Source organism: Solanum lycopersicum, chromosome 12 (genome assembly GCF_036512215.1).
Source record: "Solanum lycopersicum chromosome 12, SLM_r2.1".
Lineage (NCBI taxonomy): Eukaryota > Viridiplantae > Streptophyta > Magnoliopsida > Solanales > Solanaceae > Solanum > Solanum lycopersicum.
The window spans coordinates 47,300,300-47,321,652 of record NC_090811.1 but is presented as its reverse complement, the minus strand read 5'-3'; the positions used below and the strand labels follow the sequence as shown (position 1 = coordinate 47,321,652).

Sequence of the window (21,353 nt, the reverse complement as noted above, 5' to 3'; positions counted from 1 at the left end):
GGATGTGAGATTACTGGGTGGTAGATTATTTAGGATTGATGAAAATGTAAGTCTTTTCTCCCAAAATAATGTAGGGGCCCATTTATCATTAGTTGGGGTTGGGGTAGACTCTAGGTTTTCTTCAACTAGGCTTCTATGTTTATAAGAATTACTAGTTTTAGACACGTGGATTGCACGTGTGTCCATCTCCACGTTATAACTAACCCCCTCCGATACTATTTGTGCTAGTACATATGAGTTTTGAATCATTAGCACTGTTTCTTAATTTGATATTAAGATATTCAAAGTTTTTTATCGTTCTTAGACACTATTACTATCCAAGATGACGATTTTGTGTTGAAAGTTGAAAATAATTTTATGTAAATAGGGACTATTCCCGCGGATAGCCCATACACTAGCATAATTAGAATCGGTGCAAAGATAGATTTTTTTTTGATCTATGTGGAATAAGCGAGAAGAGGAAGAGTTTGTTGTTTCTTCCAAAAACATATAGGTGTTTTGGTCTTTCTATTTAAAGAAGTAAATTTATGTCGATGAAGTTATGAGAGAAAGTAATATTAATTGTAGATACTCTAAATTTGAAAGTTTTGATATTGTTTAGGATCTATAATTTTATGGGTTGAACTGTTAAATTAGTAATTAAAATTCAAATTGACCTTTCTACTTTAGGAATAGGTGACAAATATAACGTCTACCAAATCAGGCTCATTAATTTTATTTGTATTATTAATATGTGAAAGGTCATTTTTTTGTTGATGTGATGGAGATGATCCCTTAAGATAGTTTAATCGGCTTTGTATAAGGGATGTGAGATTACTGGGTGGTAGATTATTTAGGATTAATGGGAATGTAAGTCTTTTTCTCCCAGGATAATGTAAGAGCTAGGTTATCATTATTTGGGTTTTGGGTATAGTGTAGGTTCGTCTTTACTGTGCTTTTAAGTTTATAAGAATTATTAGTTCCCACAACTTGAATTGTACGGATGTCCCATTCTGACTTGTGTGAAGTTGTTGTATATATTTATAAAGGATGTCAACAGAATGACGACTCCACCGAAGACATAGAGAAACTAACCATTATGAGTTCAGTTTTTCAAATTGAGGAGCCTATTCTTTTTATTGTGTTATTTATTATATCTTGTATATTTTGTTGATTATTTGCATATTGTTCTATTTATTCATCGTATATTGTTATTGCATTTCATGACATAATTTTCGATAAATGGCAAGTAGAATGCATTAGAACAAAGTCGGTTACATGACTTTTCACGACTGTCCTTCAGTAAAGTATATTTGAATTCTTTTACAGTGATAAACAAATAGTTGGCTTGTGATCATCTAATATCGTTATTATTTACACACCGTGGTTTATCCAACTCGGGTAACCTGGTATCTTTTTAAGACAAACTCTTAGTCAGCTAATGTAGAGCAAAGCAAAAAACTCATATTAAGCATGACACAACACTCAAAACATAGTTGTATAAGACATGCGCATTCATTGTTGGTATGTTATGTGATAGACATGTTATACATGAATATGTTGTAGGAGAGTCCATTATTTCAAAGCCACTCTTGCTAACCTAGTTTAGAATATTTATAATCCAACTCTAACTTTCATTCAAGTCAGAATTTTTTTGAACTACGTTTGACCTGATTTCTGTTTCGATGGGATACATATATGCCATAAGGGCTCGATCATTTTCCCCGTAAGCTTTTCAATTTTTTAAAACGGAAGCTGGGGCAAAATATTTTGGGGAGGTCTCTAAAAATTTAACAAATGAGATAGTTGTCACAAGAATACCGGAGGTTGTTGAAACAGAAACAGGGGCAAAATTTCTAGGAATTCCATAAAAAATATCACCAACGTTGTACTTAGAATCCAGCTTTATGAGTCAGCTTTCCGAGTTGGTTTGTATCTTTTGCATTAAATTCTATACATAATGTATATTTATTGTGTATCTTTGATTTTATTTATCTCATATTCCATAAAAAAATTGTTTTTTCAACATTTTTAAAGTTTAGGTGGTCCGTCCTTTAATGTGACTCATTCATTTTTTTACCTTTTTTAGTTTTCTTTAAATAATAATAAAAAAAACTCTTTGTTAAATTTGGGTGGTCCGCCCTTCAATGTGACCAATGATTTCTTCATTCTTGTTATATTTTCTTTAAATAAAAAAAAATATTTTTTGTTAAAATTAGGTTGCCCACCTTTCAAAGTGGCTCATTGATTTTTCACTTTCATTATTTTTCCTTTCAAAAATTCATTTGTTGGTCAAAATATAGGTTTTATGATATATACGAACTACGCAAACTTGATTCTCATCAATGAGATACGTAGGCATCCCTTTTTGAATTCGGTATTCTTTATTAAAAAAAATTTAATGTTTTTATTCTTTTTAAAATGTTCATATTTTTAAATTGATTTTTGACTTGATTGGTAGCAACACAATTCAGGTGTGCATGTGAAAAATAATTTATACAATAGAGAAGAGTGACTTCTTGTTAAACCATAGATTCTTTTGGTACCTCTCATTCATACTTTTGTTAAACTTGAAAATATTCTTTTGCATACATTCAAGATTAGAACAAAACCAGATTCATTGTTTCATGTACATTGTGTGGTGAATTTTATGTAAAATTCAATTGTGTTACATTGTTGATCTAGAACTTGGCCGAAATGTTTATTGAGGCAAAATTCTGAGTAATGTTTGAATTGCAAAATGATTATAGGTCTCCTTTGACTCGTTTGAGCATTTCAAGCCTACCAAATGATATCGACCCTTAGTATGTCCTACTTTGAGCCTTGAGCTTTTTCTTTGAAAAACCACATTTTAGCTTATAGCCTTTTTAAATGCTTATATGCACTAATTCTTTTTGGCCTAACTTTCTTGAACGTACTGAAAACATGCAAGTTAACCACGTGTATCCCAAGATAGTTAATACATATACCTTGAAAATATTATAATAAATGCGTGATAAATTGTACAAAAATTGAAGAGAAAAACATAAGTTCAAATCGATGAAAAATAAATTTATTCAACCGACATTATTATCATTACAAGATACATCGACATTTTGAAATACTGTTGTTGAATGAAATTTAAATGGAATATTAGAACAAACTTTAATTTTATGCAATTCTTATAATATGTCACGTATTCAACTTGACAAAAGTTTTTTTTGCTTGGTATAGCATAACTCGTAAGCTAAATGTCGAGTGTGTTTTGAAAATATATTTCCCCTTAGTTTTCATCTCCTTTCAAAAGGAGTTAAGTTCTCTATGTTTTTACATTTGCATACATATTAAGAATTATTTGTCAAATCAGAATTGTGTTTTATAAACGTTGTATAGAACTTTGATCAACATATTGTTGGGTTTTATTTGCCCTAAATTTCTTACCATAACTAGGTTTTCCTTTAAGAGAAAGGTTTTAGGTTTACTAATCCTTTTCTTGTAGGAAAAGGTTTAGGACTCTATAAATAGAGGAATGTTCCTTCTAACTTAATCAGCATTCACAATGTAGTCTTAAGGGCTTTGAGAGTTTTGGTTAGAGGGAGAATTTGTTGTTCACAAGATTGGTACGTTATCACTTGTGTGAACCTCCCATGTATTCCGAGTGAATTTGGTTGAGATTGTTTCCCTTTGTATTTTGTACTCTCATATTTATTGTAAATTGCTCATCTCTTTTGTGGACGTAGGTCGATTGACCGAACCACGTTAAATCTTTATGTCTTTTGGTATATTTCTCGTTGTCTTCTTACTCATGGTCTTTCGAGGTTTGCATTACTAGCTTGCGTATTTACACCTGCTTAATTTCGGTCCTAACAAATGGAATCAGAGATAAGGTTATCTATATGGAGGGGAATATGAGCAAGATGGTATGTCTAAACGGAAGAAACTACAACATATGAAAAAAACAAGATGAAAGATCTATTGTTTGTGAAGAAGATGCATCTTCCATTTTTTTCTGCTCATAAACCCGAGAATGTGAACGATGAAAATTGGGAATTTGAGCACCAACAAGTATGTGGATATATAAGACAATGGGTTGAAGATAATGTTCGCAACCATATTGTGAATGAGACACATGCTAGAACATTTTGGGAAAAGTTGGAGACGCTTTACGCTTCAAAAACTGGTAATAACAAGTTGTTCTTGTTAAAGCAATTGATGACCTTTAAATACAAGGAGGGAAGTCCTATTCTTGATCATATAGATGATTATTAGGGTATTCTTGATCAGCTATAAGGAATGGGTGTTAATTTTGATGATGAAATACAAGGACTTTGGCTTCTTAATACTGTACCGGATTCTTGGGAAACTCTTCGTGTTTCTTTAACAAATTCTGCCACTGGTGGAAAGGTGACTATGGAATATGAAAAGAGTGGTGTGTTGAATGAAGAGGTTAGAAGAAAATATCAAGCCACATCTTCACATTCAGATGTTCTATATACAGGAGATCGAGGGAGACATAAGACAAGATATTCGAGGAGTAAAGGTAAAAGTAGAAGCAAGTAAAAATTCAAGAATCCAAATATTATATGTTATCATTGTGGAAAGAAAGGACATATTAAATGATTTTGTAAACAATTGAAGCAAGATCTTAAAGAAGGGAAGAAGGAAGAAAACAATGAAAATAATGTTGTTGTTGTTGTCCAAGATGACCTTCTCTTCACTTGTGATAAAGACATCATCAATTTTGTATCTCAAGATACAAGTTGGATAGTAGATTCTGGAGCTACATCACATGTCACACCAAGAAAAGACTTCTTTTCATCTTATACTTCTGTTAACTCTGAGGTGTTAAAGATGGGTAATGCTGGTGAAGTTAAGGTGTTTTGTGTTGGCACTGTTTGTTTGAAAACTAATACCGGTTCAACGCTGGTCCTTCAGAATGTCAGGCATGCTCCAGACATTCTCTTAAATTTGATCTCTGTAGGACAACTAGATGATCATGGCTATCATAATGACCTGTGCAATGGCCAATGGAATCTCATTAAAGGCTCACTGATTTTAGCTCGAGGAAGAAAACATTCAAACTTATACGTGACACAAGGATCGATTCTTGGTGACACTATAAATTTTGTGGAGAGCGAGACTTTATCAGAATTGTGTCACAAGAGGCTTAGTCATATGAGCGAGAGAGGAATCACCTGTTTGGCTAAGAAGAATTTGCTTGATGGTATGAAACAAACAAAGGTGAAAAGATGTGTTCATTTCTTAGCAGGGAAACAGAAAAGAGTTTCTTTTCACAATCATCCTCATTCAAGAAAGTCTAAGCTATTGGAGCTAGTACACTCAGATTTGTGTGGTCCTTTCGAAGTGAAGTCAAAAGGTGGTGCACTTTACTTTTCTACTTTCGTTGATGATCATTCTCGCAAGATTTGGGTATATCCTTTAAAATCCAAAGATCAAGTGCTTGATGTGTTTAAACAGTTTCAAGCCTTATCTGAGAGACAAACGGGAAAGAAATTAAAATGTATTCGCACTGATAATGGTGGTAATATTGGTCCCTTTGATAACTACTGCAAATCGCAAGGAATACGTCATCAGAAGACTCCTCAATTAAATGGTTTGGCAGAGAGGATGAACAGAACTTTAGTTGAGAGAGTTAGATGTGTGCTTTCAGAGGCTAAACTTCCAAATTCTTTTTGGGCTGAAACACTTAACATTTTTGCTTATGTTATCAATTTGTCTCCTGTTGTTGCTTTGGATGGTGATGTTCCAAACAGAGTTTGGTTTGATAAGGATGTTTCTTATGATCACTTGAAAGTGTTTAGGTGTAAAGCTTGTGTGCATGTTCCAAAAGATGAGTGGTCGAAATTGGATGTTAAAACTAAGCAATGTATCTTCATTGGTTATGGTCAAGATGAGTTTGGATATCGCTTTTATGATCCAATTGATAAGAAACTCATTAGAAGTTGTGATGTTGTGTTCTTTGAAGATCAAACTATTAAAGATATTGACAAGACTGAGAAACTAGATTCTCATACTAATGAGAGCTTAGTTGATGTTGATCCAATTCCTATTATTGATACATCTTCTGCACCTGAGGGAACCCAAGGCAATGATCAAGATAATGATGAGAGTCTAGAACATATAATTGTTCCTACTGATGATGTTGTGGTTGATGATCAACCAACTCATGTTGGGATGACCGCTTCGGATGCTCCAGAAACCTCTTGTAGAAGATCTACTAGAGAAAAGTGAGGCTCAACACTTTATTCTCCTAATGTGTATATCCTCTTAACTGACATGAGAGACCCTGAAGGTTATGATGAAGTAATGCTAGATACTCATAGATATAGGTGGGTAGAAGCCATGGAAGACGAGATGAAGTCACTTTACGAGAATGGCACATATGAGTTAGTGGAGTTACCGAAAGGTAAGAAAGCTTAAACAAATAAATGGATATTTAGATTAAAGCAAGATCAACATACATTTGCACCTAGATACAAGGCTAGGTTAGTCGTCAAAGGTTTTGGTCAAAAAAAGGGGTCAACTTTGATGAAATTTTCTCTCCTGTTGTGAAAATGTCCTCCATTCGTATGGTTCTAGCCTTAGCCGCAAGTCTAGATTTAGAGGTTGAGCAGATGGATGTCAAGACTGCCTTTATTCATGGGGATTTAGAGGAGGAGATCTACATGGAGTAACCTGAAGGTTTTGTATTTAATGGGAAAGAAAACCATGTTTGCAAATTGAGAAAGAGTTTGTATGGCTTGAAACAAGCTCCAAGACAGTGGTACTTAAAGTTTGAATTTGTCATTGAAAATCAGGGATACAAGAAAACTTCTTCAGATCATTGTGTATTCTTTCAGAAGTTCTCTGATGATGATTTTATTATCTTACTACTTTATGTGGATGATATGCTGATTGTTGGCAAAAATAAATCTAGAATTGGAATCCTCAAGAAAGAGTTAAGCAATTAGTTTGCGATGAAGGACTTGGGGCCAGCAAAGAAGATCTTAGGCATACAAATCTATCGAGATAGACACAAGAAGATGTTATCTCTATCCTAAAAGGAGTATATTGAGAAAGTACTCAAGAGGTTCAACATGACAGAGACAAAAGTGGTTAGTACACCTCTTGCTAAACACTTTAAGTTGAGTACGACTCAAAGTCCATCGACTAATGAAGAGAAAAATGAGATGCGAGTATTCCATATTCTTCCGTGGTTGGTAGTTTGATGTATGCTATGATTTGCACTAGACCAGATATTGCACATGCTGTTGGTACCGTTAGCAGATTTCTTTCCAATCACGAAAAAAAACATTGGGGTGCAGTGAAATGGATACTACGATATTTAAAGGGTACGTCAGATATGGAGTTGTGCTTTGGTAGTGGCAAGTCTGAACTAGTATGCTACACGGACTCTGATTTGGGAGAAAATCTTGACAATTCAAAATCCATTTCTGGCTATTTGATCACTTTTGGAAGGGGAGCTATTTCTTGGCAATTAATCATTTTAATAAGTGCATAGCTCTATCTACCACAGAAGCCGAATATATAGCCATTACTGAAGGTGCCAAGGAATTGCTTTGGATAAAGGAGTTTATCAAAGATATTGATTTTGAACAATCAATATTTGTCTTATTTTGTGATAATAAGAGTGCTATTTATCTCACCAAGCATCTACCTTTCATTCTAAGTCCAAGCATATTAGTGGAAAATATCATTGGATTAGAATGGCCCTAGAAGAGAAATTATTTGAGGTTGAGAAGATACACACTGATGACAATCCTTCAGATATGCTTACGAAAGTGGTGATCGTAGATAAGCATGAGTTTTGTAGAAGTGCGACAGGCATGAAGCCTGCCAAGAGATCCTCCACTTGAAGTCCATTTGGCCCCTTGGATGGAGGGGGAGTTTGTTGGGATATTGCCCATGTTTCAGCCAAAGGCCCATGGCCTAATCCTACTTGAAAAAGGATTGAAATTATATTCTTTATTTGGTTTTCAATTCTATTAGGAAAAGGATTGAAATTGTAATCCTATTTGTAGTTGGTTTTGGCTTTGTAATGAAAAGCACAACTCTATAAATAGAGGATGGTCATGAGAGAATAATTAATTGCTCATTGGTATTGTCTTTGAAAGACATTAGAACATAGAGAGGTTTTTGAGAGAGCTTTCAACAAGAGAAAAAGAGAGAAAGAAAAGGTTTTTTTGCTGCAGTCTTTTTCTCCGACCAGCAACGTTCAGATCATGTTTCCCGATTAACTAACCGTTAGGATCGGGATGAAATTTGTTCTGAGTGTTCCTGACATCTTGGTGGTTGATTTAAACGGTGGGGATCAGATTCGGAGGTCAGAAAGATCCTATTTTAGTTCTCGAAAAGAAGCTGGGTTCGGGTGGTGTTTCTTTCTATTTATCTTTTGTTGGAGTAGCTATTGTTCGTTCTCTTTTGGCACTTGTTATGTAGCCATTAAAATAATATTTGTAACCCTCTTATTGGTATAGTAAATCAATTTGGATCTTGTCGATCCCGTAGTGTTTACCTTCGGTTTGAAGGGGTTTTTCACGTTAAACTTGGTGTTCTTTATTGTTAGATTTTCGGTTTCATTTATTCATCAGAATGGGGAGATTTGTTTGGTTTTATTTGTTCTGATTTCTTACCATAAATAGGTTTTTCTTTTAGGAAAGGTATTGGATTGACTTATCCTAAGGAGAAGCAAGTTGTTGAAGATTAAGTGAAGAAGGTGGACAAATTTATTTTGTGAGAAATTCAGGCCAAGGGGGAGATTTGTTGGATTTTATTTGTCCTCATTTCTTACCATAAATAGGTTTTCCTTTTAGGAAAATGTTTTGGTTTGACTAATCCTAAGGAGAAGCAAGTAGTTGAAGATTAAGTGAAGAAGGCCGACAAATTTATTTTGTGAGAAATTCAGGTTAAGGGGGAGATTAGTTGGGTTTTATTTGTCCTGATTTCTTACCATAAATAGGTTTTTCTTTTAGGAAAAGGTTTTGGATTGACTAATCCTTTTATTGTATGAAAAGGTTTAGGACTCTATAAATAGAGGAATGTTCCTCTAACTTAATCAGCATTCACAATGTAGTCTTAAGGGCTTTGAGAGTTTTGGTTAGAGGGAGAATTTGTGGTTCACAAGCTTGATACGTTATCACTTGTGTGAACCTCCCATGTATTCCGAGTGAATTTGGTTGAGGTTGTTTCCCTCTGTATTTTGTACTCTCATATTTATAGTGAATTGCGCATCTCCTTTGTGGACGTAGGTCGATTGACGAACCACGTTAAATCTTTGTGTCTTTTGGTATATTTCTCGTTGTCTTCTTACTCATGGTCTTTCGAGGTTTGCATTGCTAGCTTCCGCATTTACACCTGCTTATTTCCGGTCCTAACAGATATATCTTCCTTAGAATGACTACTAGATGACTATTTTCAATTTTATGATATACACCTACATAAAGTAGTTATTATTAATGATAAAAATAAGAATTGTAGAATATAAATTATAATTTTTTTGTGTGTACCTTTGATTTATTTTGTGTGCTTAAAACTATTGGTGGCAAACTAATACAATGTATATTCTCATATATTCATATATTATATTATTACTACTATTATAGAAAAGACTTATTTCAACATGTGTGGTTCTTGTCAATTTTAAAAAAGTTAAAGGTTAAATTAGTCAACGCATACAATATCATATATAGGTGGCATAAGATGGGTATAGAATATCAAACATGTGCTTTGCATATTATTACATCTGCCAACATTGACACCCTCTGTATATGAGAAGTTTTTATACATTGATTATAACTCCTTCAGCAGTCCATAATTCTCTCACAGATTTTTAGTTGCATGTTTATAATGGAGTTTCAGCAGCTGCACATCTTCTTCTTTCATGTGATTCAATTCATAAAGACTTCTATTGAAAAACAAAGTGCCATCAATTGGATCAAAATCGTGTACCTGTAGATTATTAGCAAACACAAGTGAGCAGGTAAGTGATACATTCATCTAATTATTTCAATACAATTTCTGATTGTTTAATATTGTCTTTGATTCCTGTTTGACACAATAATTATCAATTTGCAATTGAGATTGAAGTTTACGTATTGAATAATGGACTATTATGTGTAGATGTTTTAGAATTTGACATAATAATGATGATGCGAAAAACGAGTTGTTATGGTATTTGTAAGGATATATTTAAGTTATAAGATACTTCCTCCGTTCAGAATTGTTTGTCATGTTGCGTTTATCGAAAGTCAATTTGACTAATTTTCAAAGGTAAATTAGATCACATAATTAAGAGTTTTGCATTGGAAGAGATAGCTTATTGTTTTATAAAATATTTGGGTTGTGCACAATATATTATTGAAGACAGTGACGGAGCTAGAAATTTCAGGAAGGGTGTCCAAGTGAACCTGCTCTTCTTAAAAAGTGATTTTTTTTGCAACTATTGAGATTCGATCATACAAACACTTTAAGTTCTTACTCTTTTAGGGCGCCAAAAATAACTAGGCTACATCATATTTTTGTGTCAAGGGTGTCCAAAATATGTTATTTAGTCACTGTGTGAGGTTTTACCTGCGGTTATTGCATGAAAAATCTTTTCAAAGCTGTTATTTTGTCTTTTCTTATATAATGCAATTGAAGGTTGTTGTTGCCTTGAAAAATGAGACAAAAAAAGAAATGAATTGAGCTCCCATTAATAACCTTTGTAGCTTAGTTGTTGGATACTTGATCTTTCACATAATTGGTGCAATGAAGGTTCGATTTCAAAACCAGTTCCCATTTCCTTTTAAAGGAAGAAAGAAGATGTGAACTCTCATAGTTTGGCTGTCACGATAATTGCTATAGTTAATGGGAATTGTGAGAAAGCTGCTACATTAGATTATACAAAAAGACCTTACCGATAACCATTTAATAAATCAATGGAAGACCTTATCAATAACCTTTTAATAAATCAATGAATTGAGTTTTTTAAAGGCGACTTTAGGAACTGAAAAACAACTTATTGAAAGGTGGAATCAAACCTGAGTTTATTTCTCTTATTTTCATCTTTATTGGTTAAATGTGTTCTTTAGCTTTAACTTGCACCTTTTTATCTTTGGATCTATTTGCTTGTTTTTTTACTTATGCTTTACTTTATATACCATTTTTTTTATATTTTATGTTTTTACGAATACTAAATTTCTACCTTGTTCATCTGATGTAACAGGGCAAGTCGGAGATCGCAACAAATAAGAATATATCCTGGCTGACCTCCAATTTGATTCATAGCATTGTGTTAATATGTAAATATAAAATACATAGATATCGTTAAATTTATGGATATAAATTTAAATATATTGTTGACTTTTGAATTAGTATTGTGGTTATTTTTTTAAAAAATAAAACCGACTTTAAAGATTCATTTTGTGTGAGGTATAAAATGTAACAATTTCAGAATAAAATGTAAGATTATTTTATTTTATGTTTAGTAGGAGATATTAGGTAGTAATTGTCTTATTTATTTCATTAGTTTTGTCATAGTAATAAAATATATAATAACTTTTGTATTGTAAGTTAATTTATTTCGAGATTAATTATTTAAGATAACTTGTTTCCAGTCAAATAATTCTAGCTTTAAGTCTCCATTATGTTGGGATTATATTGGGCCCGCAAGGTTAATCTCTACCTATTATAAATAGAAATTATCTAAAACATACTTTAGAGGAAAAAAAGAAGACGGAAAAATGAAAAGGCTTAGGTAACCATTTAATATAAAGTTTATAATATAAATAAAGGTTGCAATTAATAGTTTTTTTTATTTTATTTATAGAGGTATTCTACCATAGTGGAAGTATTAGTATGCTAACTGGTATCAACATGTCTATTTTTCATAATTATTTTTATTTATCAAAGTCATTTTATCTCACAGCTTTCCTCCCTTTTCATTCCACGTGGTTATCTATCCAGTGATGTCTTGTACGTGACATCCATGCCTCTTTCCACTTTAGCCTCATGTTTGATTTATTCATAGTGGAAAAAACTGTTCAATTCTCATATAGCAAAAAGGGAGCAAATAACTCTTTTGGTTCTTCAAAGCTCTTTTCAGTTTTCACAAAGGAAAGAAAGGGGTATTAACTTTTAACTTCCCCTTTTCCATTTTGCTGCTTTAATTTTGCTTCAATGTTCTATGCATTTTTGACTTTGTTTTTCGTCTTACGTAGTATCGCTTCAATTTTTAAGGTAATTTTTGTTTCTAGCTTCGACTTTTTCTTCATTTTCAAATTGTCTTCTCAATTTTCGAATTGCTTGGTATCGACTTTTTCTTCATTTTTGACATGTTGTCGTCTTCTTCTTAGTTTTCGAATTGCTGTGTTTTTAGTGTATGTATTGCGTGTTTCAGTCCGAACGTCTGAGTTACTATTTAGTTTCTTGTAGTAACTCAATTAAGGGTTGTTCGTACGTTTTTAATCCATTAAAAGTTGTATATGTCGGTTAATAAATTATTTCATATTACACATTCTTCTTATCTTATGTGAAAATGTAGAGAAAATACACATGGGTTAAAAAAATTAAAGTTAACGTCTCAATTAAGAGTTGTTCACAAGATTTTAATCCATTAAATTATAAGTTGTACGTTGGTTAAAAATTGATTTGATATAAATATGTTCTTCTCAAATTTAAAGTTGTCCCCAAGTTTTAAGAACATTCACCAGAGTTTGCACTATTTAATAGCATGACACCCGATTACCCATCAAAAGCCCAAAAAGAGTTAGGCAATTTTAGTTCTATTTGATTTTTGCTCTTCTCGTCTCTGAGTTATGGGCAATGACCTATCCACTTAGTCTCGAAAATTTGAAATATTGTGGTAGTTAATAGATACTTATATTTTTTTTTGCTAATATTAATTAAACATCAGAAACAACCTCATTTGTTTAGCCATAAATCATGGTGACTGATCATGAGTTTGTTGTGACTACCACTCTCAGGTTTGTTAATTTTCATGTTCCTCTAATTCTATAAGTTTTCTTACCCTTTGATTTCCGATATTCTTGCTTCGTAATTGTTAATTATTTACTTTTAATAAACACTTCGCTCTATCATTGAATTGTCTGCACGGCATAAAAGTTATGTGGATATTCTTTATTTTTTAAAATTTACGAGCTGAGTCTTTTTATCATCACGACTAATACACATAGTATTGTCTTTCTATCTATTTCTTTGATAATTGCATATACGCCTCATATAAACACATATTGAAATAGACTTACCCGCAAGATTGGATATGCAAAATACAAGTTATTAATAAGTTTCCGCCCAGAGACATCAAAGATAAAGCCAAGAGATATCAGTTGTTGTTGCTTCTCTTATAGGATGCTAAAGAGGTTCTTCTACTCTTTTTACCTCTCTGTTTCATCATCGTTTTTACATATTATCGTGTTTCAGTTGTTTGTGCCTTTTTGTTTAGCAGATGTGCCTAACTGTATGTTCTTTGTCTTAAAGGATGTGTGCCTAACTGTGTGTTGTTTGTCTTAAAGGATAAAAGGTGATTTATATATCTTCTTAGATCAAAATAACATCATATTTTTTTAAGAAAAATACTTAATATGAATGTTGTACGTACCTTCTAATCTCGGAAAATGATACTTAAGTCACCTAAATTATATAAATCTTATCTATCTTTGATGGTAATATGTGAGCTTGTAAAATGACCTAGGTTCTTATCCTTCGCCCAAACCCTTTGTTCTCACTTCGCTTTTAGAACTTTGTTTGATAACAATTTTAAAGAACTAATCTTGAAAGTAAAACTTATTGCATGCGATACACCCGAATGTGAAGTAATATTAGATACAAAGGCAGCTATTAAAACTATAGTCAAAAGTGTTACTTTGGTCATTTGGTAAGTGTCGCGCCCCATTTTTTTCATCAAAAACGAGTTTTGTGCACGACCTAACAACTCTTTTGGATTTTGAGTTTGGAGTCGTCACCGAACGAATTAAGGCGCGTTAGGGCACCTATCTAACCTAACTAAGTCTAGCTAAGATCAATGAGTTAGAGATCAGGGTAAGGGTTCAAATTACCTCGAGGGGAAGGTGTGAGGCATCCCTCAAGGTACACAAATGTGGTCCCGGTCGTATCTCATGCAATCTATGTGGGGGTTACAAGTAGTAAATAAGGTCACTTCATTTATATTTAAGTAGCATGTTTGCTAGGTGATAAGAAATATAAAACAATTAAGAATATTTTATTATTTTAATTTTTTTAAACATGCAAGGCTATGTGATAGCAATAAATAAACAATCAAGCTCATTTTTATTTATTTTAACATACGAGACTATGTGATAAACAAATCGAACAAATAATTCATGTTATTATTTTAATTAATATTTAAGCATACGAGACTAAGCGATAAAATATCAAACAATTGAAAAATAGATTTATTATTTTTAATTAATTATTTAAGCATGCAAAACTAAATGATAACAATAAATAAAACATTTAAATAAAAATTTAATGATAAGTGACGGAATAGAAAAGAGACAAATAAATAAATTTTTAAGCTACCCCGAATGTACTTAAACAAACAAATAAAGGGAAGAGAGACTCTAAAAGAGACTTTTTGGATCAACACTCTATTTTCTTTTATTTTTCGATAGGTTGCCGTATAGGGACAGACAAAACCAAGTTTTGTCTTTCAAGCCTGGGTCGATGTCATCATCTCCGTAGGGCCAACAACCCCTACCCCACTACCACATTCATTTCGTACCTGAAAGGTGCCTAGTTGTCCCAGTTTAATGTCCAAGAGGCATTGGACTCTTAAAGGGTGGGTTTAGACAAAATAAAATATAAGGCCCTCCTAGAAACCAAGTCAAACAAACAAGGCAAACAAGACGGTCATTTTAGCAATACAAGTCTCAATTTGGCCTCTAAAAATCAATTAGACATGCTTGCAAATAACACATAATTATATGAGGTTGGCGCGAGGAGTGGGGCTAGGGATGAGACGGGTAAAAAAAATTGAAAATATTTTTTAGAAATAATTTTTTTTTTTGGTGAGGGATGAGGGGGCTGATTTCGAGTAGTACATCTAATCCAAGAAGAAGATTTTCTGATGTCCTCATCCGGATGTAAGTATATGAATTGATACTGATTTATTCCTATTATTCATCTTTGATGTTTCTTCATATGAACTGGTTTCGTATTTCTTCATATGAACTTAGTTCATATTTTTCCGTATGAACTGATTTCGAGTATTCTAGTGGCAGTTTTCTTCATGTCGATATTGGGAATGGGAAGATTAAGTTTTTTCTTGAAGTCGCCTATCTACGTAATTAGAGTCGTAGTTGAAAGACTCAAGATGGAAATGGATAATTCAAAGATTGAAGTGGAGAATTTGAAGATTGAAATGAAGAACTTGAAGATTGTTGTGGAAAATTTGAAGATAAAAGTAGCTCATTTGTCTGAAAAAATTGCTACATTGCAGGCATCGAATTTGGTAGTGAAAAAAGTTACGACATTTGAAGACATTTTTTTGTAATTGTGACCGTAAACACTTTCCTAATAAGTTTTTTTGTCAATATATATGAAGTGTACATCGTGTTCTGTAAATATGTAAGGGAGGGATCATAAATGTTCAGGTTCTGTAAATGTGCAATTTTGTTCAGGTTCTGTAAATATATGAATGTGGATAATAAAGAAATTTGTTTGGCAAAAAGTTTAAGTTGTCCATGCTGGTTTGAGGAAGACAGGAACGAAAAAAGTTTAAGTTGTATTTCAATGGAGACTCATTGTGATGCAACAATTGCATTTTCCATATTTGCAGCTGAGACATTTGCAGCTACATGGACATTTGTAGCTGCATTTTCCATGATTTGGACTCAACTTTAGGCACTTATTATTGACTTCTGACCATATTTTTTTCGTTATTTGATCAAGGTCATGCTAGAATGCTTCTTTTGCTAGTCCGGTTATTTGTTTCATTAGTGATAATTGTAGAGTATGCTGCTCGATTTCTCCAAAAACATGTTACACTCGTATTGGACCCTAAAAAATTACACTCTTACTTTCAACTCTACTAAAGTCTCGAGTTCTCATGACAGAATGCACATTGTTATTAGAATTCAACTTTGCATTAGTTATGATAATGAAAATTTTGAGCAGGTTTATTGTTGTATGACAATAATGAAGGGACTAGTAGTCTTTGTTGCTATAGATGCACTGCATGTAATTTTGGTATGTGTGCAGTTTAAGTAGGAAGCAAAAGCATCTGTTATTTTAAGCAAATACATTTTCAAAATGGTGCCAAGTTTGCACATTACATTTTAGTGTGTATTACTTCAACTACTAAACATTACTTCATATTTTATCAATGTCCTTCCATTACAAGACCAAAATGAACGAACAAAAAGGTCCTTCCATTACAACACCAAAATGAAGAACAAAAATGGAACAAACACCACAAAAGACACTAACAACTGAATTCACTCAACTCTAACTGCTGATGCTGAAAGTAAACACTAACAATTGTTTCCGACAAATGACCTACTTTTATCTTCAAATTTTCCACAACTATGTTCAGATTCTCCATTTCAATCTTCAAATTCTCCACTTCAAACTTTGAATTATCCATTTTCATCTTGACATCTTTCAACGACAACTCTAAATTACGTAGGTAATCTACTTCAAGAAACACTTGCTCTTCCCATTCCCAATATCCACATGAAGAAATATGCCATAAAAGATACTCAAAATAAGTTCATACCAAAAAATACGAAATCAGTTTATACGAAGAAATACGAAATCAGTTCATATGAAGAAATACCAAATTAGATCAATAATAGGAATAAATCAGTATCACTTCATATACTTACATCGGGATGAGGACATCAAAAAAAATCTTCTTCCCAGATTAGTTGTAATACTCGAAATTAGAGTTTTGACCATAGAATCACAAGAACATTTTCTTTGAGATGAATAACTATTTTGTGACATTTTCTTTAAGAAAATCAGAGGTGAACAAAAGAGAGTGTAGGAAATATGGAAGGAGAATACTATCTTTGGAGAATGCTGAAGTTTTATATAGGTTACTTAAGGCCACTTGAGATGATTACAATCATCAACTACATCACTATTTATACTATTCAAAATAGAACACAAAAAGTTTTGCACAATTAAATAGATACATGTATCATAAATTACTAGATACATATATTACAAAATTCTAAAAGACTTGTTGAGAAACTAAGAGACATTATTGAAATACTATACATCAAGGTGTAAAGTAAATGCATTAATTACAACACTCCCCCTTAATGCATTTCCTTGAAAACTCAAATGCCTTCTCGATGATGGAAAACTTTTCACTTGGAAGTGTGTGGTGAAGATGTCAGCAAGTTGTTCTTCTGTCTGACAATAATTGCAATTGAATTTTGCTTTTCTCTTACATTTTTGAATATCTCCTTTATGATTGAGTTTGGTTTTGCAAATCCGCTTTAGACTTACAACTTCTCTTTCTTTGGGTATACTCACACACTCCCAGCATAATTTTCCTCAATCTTCCAATTTTTTTTCTGCCAAGGCTTTCTTCCAAACATCATATTTTATTGCCTCCTCATACTTTTCTTTCTTAACACCGACGAAGTTGCATTTTTGATAAATGTCACTCAACAATTTTATTCTTCTTAGAAGTGGTTCTTCATCGTCTGAATATGAGATTTGTCCTCCTTGAGGGACATTTTTTCTTCCTCATCCTCTTGTTTCCCTTATATAAGTCAAAGTAGTCCTAGATTACACATGGTATATATGTTTATAGAATGGATACACGATCTGCCCATATGTTGCCAATTTGCTTCAATAGTCTATTCCATCATATATGTCATCTTTTCACATGTTCATGTGTTCCCTTTATTGGTTATTACTCCCATTGTGTTAGACTATTATGTTGCTTCACAAAATGTCTACTTGATTTATTATAAATTTATATCTATGTACTTGCTAGGAATATGTATCCGTCCTTAAGTTGAATTTGTCCACATTCTTCCTTGGTTCCACATTCATGTATACCTTGTCTTTGATATTAGTTGGTGAGTATTTGGCTATCATATAGAGTTCAAATCTCTTGGCTGAAAGTTATATGTCTTCACTTCGTATGTGCTTCAATTTGAGATGTCAAAAATGCGTACTGACTCATTGAATAAGTATTATGTTGGTGTCAGATTTGCTTCCCATGTCATTTTCAATATCGTTACTCCAAAATTTCCTCTAAAGCATCAAGCTTATCATATCTCCTTCTCTAGAAATTACTCCCAAGGAAAGCCATGGAAGCTCCAAGAGTTCTGTTCCACAACTTCACCATTAAAATCTGAAGGAAACAAGTGTTTTTAAAGTACAAGATGGTAGAACATCTCCCATATTAAGAAATTTAAGTGAATAATCTGATTTAACATCAAGATAAGTTAGAAAGGACAACCTAAACCTTAAAGAGTCCAAGTCTTGGCAACTAAGGTTTCTGTCTAGCAAGAAAATAATCTGAAAGGAAGTTGGTTAACTCATTGTGATATCCATTGTTGTGCACCTGTACATCTTCAGTAGGAGTAATACGAGATGGATCACCTACGCATTTTCGTAGCATTGAGACATGAAAATACCAGATGAACTGATGAAAGCTCTTGTGGTAGCTCTAACTCAAAGGCTACTTGGACGAATTTTCGGATAATCTTATATGGCCCTATATAGAGTGGACTCAACTTTCTCTTTTTACCAAACCTCATTACCCCTTTCATCGGAGACGTCTTCAAGAACACCCAATCCCTTATAAAAAAATTCTAGTCCTCTCCTTCTAATATCTGCATATAATTGATGTCAACTTTGAGTTGTTTCTAGCCGCTGTTGTAAGCTACTGCAATTTTCTCTCTCTTGTGCTTGAGTTAATTAGGATACTTGGTATGTGTTAGTGAGTTTGAATTGTTACTTTTACATGGTGAGTATTAGGGAGGATGTTCTGGTGATTAGTGCATGTTGGGACAGCTATGGTGGGGAGTCCTCTTTAAATTAAGTTATGAGCTTGTTTGAGAACTTTAAAAGTAATGTTACTTGCACAAGTGCTGGTGATCAGAAACCATGATTCATATTGCCTCTATTACATTATTATGTTCAAAGATTGTTTTATGTATGTTATGATAAGGGATGTGAATGGGTGTGCGGGGAAGTTATGGAGATGTTAAAGGACTTAAATATTGCATGGAGTTTTGGGGAGGACCTGATGTGAAGGTTGTACAGTATATAGACGCGATTAAAGGGATGGGGAAGGAAAGAAAACACTCACTAGATAGATTGCATCCTTTCATACCTTACATACCTTACTATACAAACCTAGATCTTTGGCATGAATCCAAAACTTGCATTACAAAAAGTGAGCTTTCTAAGTGCCCTTGGTAGTGACTGATCCATAGGTTCAGTTCCTACTCCCTATAGCATTGAAGTGGGTACTCTAATATGAGTTTGTTACTAAATGTGTGTGTTTATTCTATCAAGTGTTAGCATGCAAGGTTTGAACTTGTTTCATTCTCAAAGTACCCCTAGCACGTATTTCCCTTATATAAGTCAAAATGATCCTAGATTACACATGGTACATATGTTTAATATGATGGATATATGGTCTGCCCATATCTTGCAAACTTGTTTCAATTGTTTATAAGTATGTCATCTTGTCACATGTTCATATTTTCCCTTTCTTTGTTATTACTCCCATTGTGTTAGACTATAATGTTACCTCACGGGATCACTACTTGCTCCATTGTACATTTATATGTATGTACTTGCTAGGAATATTTATCCGTCCTAAAGTTGTATTTGTCCATATTCTTCCTTGGTTCTACATTCATGAATACCTTGTCTTTAATATTAGTTGGTGAGTATTTGGCTATCATATAGAGTTCAAATCTCTTGGCTGAAAGTTATATGTCTTCACTTCATATGTACTTCCATTTGAGATTTCAAAACGTGTTGTATATGAAGCTTCTCATCAGTAATCTGCATAGTAGTTTACTTTCTCATCAAAGATTACTTGTAAAGCATGTGTTTATAAGGTACTTGTCCGCCTCACCTAGGGATTTGACACATCTAAAGATATAATAGAAGTATTATCTACCTTATTCTTAGTATGTATCTCAGAAAGGTTTAGCACCATGTATTTTTGCTTGAGAAGCTTCAAACCATGAAAATTCAAGTGACAAAATCTTTCGTGCCAAAGCCATAAAAAATCTACAACTTCCTTTTTGAATGTATTGTAAAGGAAATTTTCTTTTTATCATCTCTACTTCAATAATAACTTGATTTGACTCTATTTTATAATAAATCTTGCAATAGTTATCTCTAAACACAAGAAAATAACCATTTTCCATGAATTGACCAACTAAGCAAATTTTCTTTCAAGTCAGGAACATAAAGAACATCATGAATTTACTTACCGCTCCCTTTCGTGTTCATTGAAATGGTACCTTTACCTTTTTCATCAACTACGATTTCATTCATCATTCTCACTAGTAGTGATCCTATTATTAATTGAGAGGAAAACTTTTTCATATCCAGTCATGTGATTGCTACAACCACTATCGACATACCATTCATTGCTTTTTGCTGAAAGATCACATTGAGAAGCAAAAAAAACTGTCTTCCATTTCTTCATCCTATTCTTTACAAAAATTTGTTTACTCCTGTTACTTGTGTCGACAATCATTCTCAATATGGACAAAGTTTTTGCAAAAATTACACTGGGACTTGCCTTTGTACCAACATTTTTCTGCATTGTGATTAGTCCTTTTGCAAATTTTACAAAAAAAAGACTAGTACTTTTCTCACCTTTTTCGTCAATCTTCTTAGAAGAATCAACATGATCCTGCTTCTTTTTTGGATGTAATTCTTCTTTTGTTTATTTTTTGAGAAATTTTGAGGGCTTTTGCATCTTGACGATACTTAACCTCAAGATTTTTTATCTCTACTGCTGTAAGATCACCATCGTTGTTTGGCTCTTCAAAGCCATTTGCAACAACAGCCCACAAACCTTCAACTTTCAAATATGTTCTCTTTCTTATCATATAATATTCAAAATTAGTTCCACCAGAAAATGGAGTAAGAACAATTGAAGATTCAACACTTTCATTTGTTTTGGATGTCATAGGTTTTCTTCACTCAACCCCAGATTAAGAACGAAACCTGCTCTAGTACAAATTTGTAGAAAATATTGAAGAAGAATACTATCTTTAGAGAATGCTCAAGTTTTAATCACTTAAGATGATTACAATCATCAACTATATCACTGTTTATACTATTCAAAATAGAAAATAAAAAGTCTTGCACAATTAACTAGATACATGTGTCACAAATTACTAGAACATGTATTA

The 21,353-nt window shown here is 32.9% G+C and overlaps 1 long non-coding RNA gene across 1 annotated transcript; it reads left to right on the top strand.

The window, feature by feature from the left end:
• Positions 1-11,833: 11,833 nt before the first annotated feature.
• LOC112940480 (uncharacterized) lies at positions 11,834-15,667 on the top strand. Its single transcript, XR_003244717.2, has 2 exons — positions 11,834-12,083; positions 15,219-15,667. It is a non-coding gene; the product is annotated as an uncharacterized lncRNA (long non-coding RNA).
• The last annotated feature ends 5,686 nt before the right edge of the window (positions 15,668-21,353 follow it).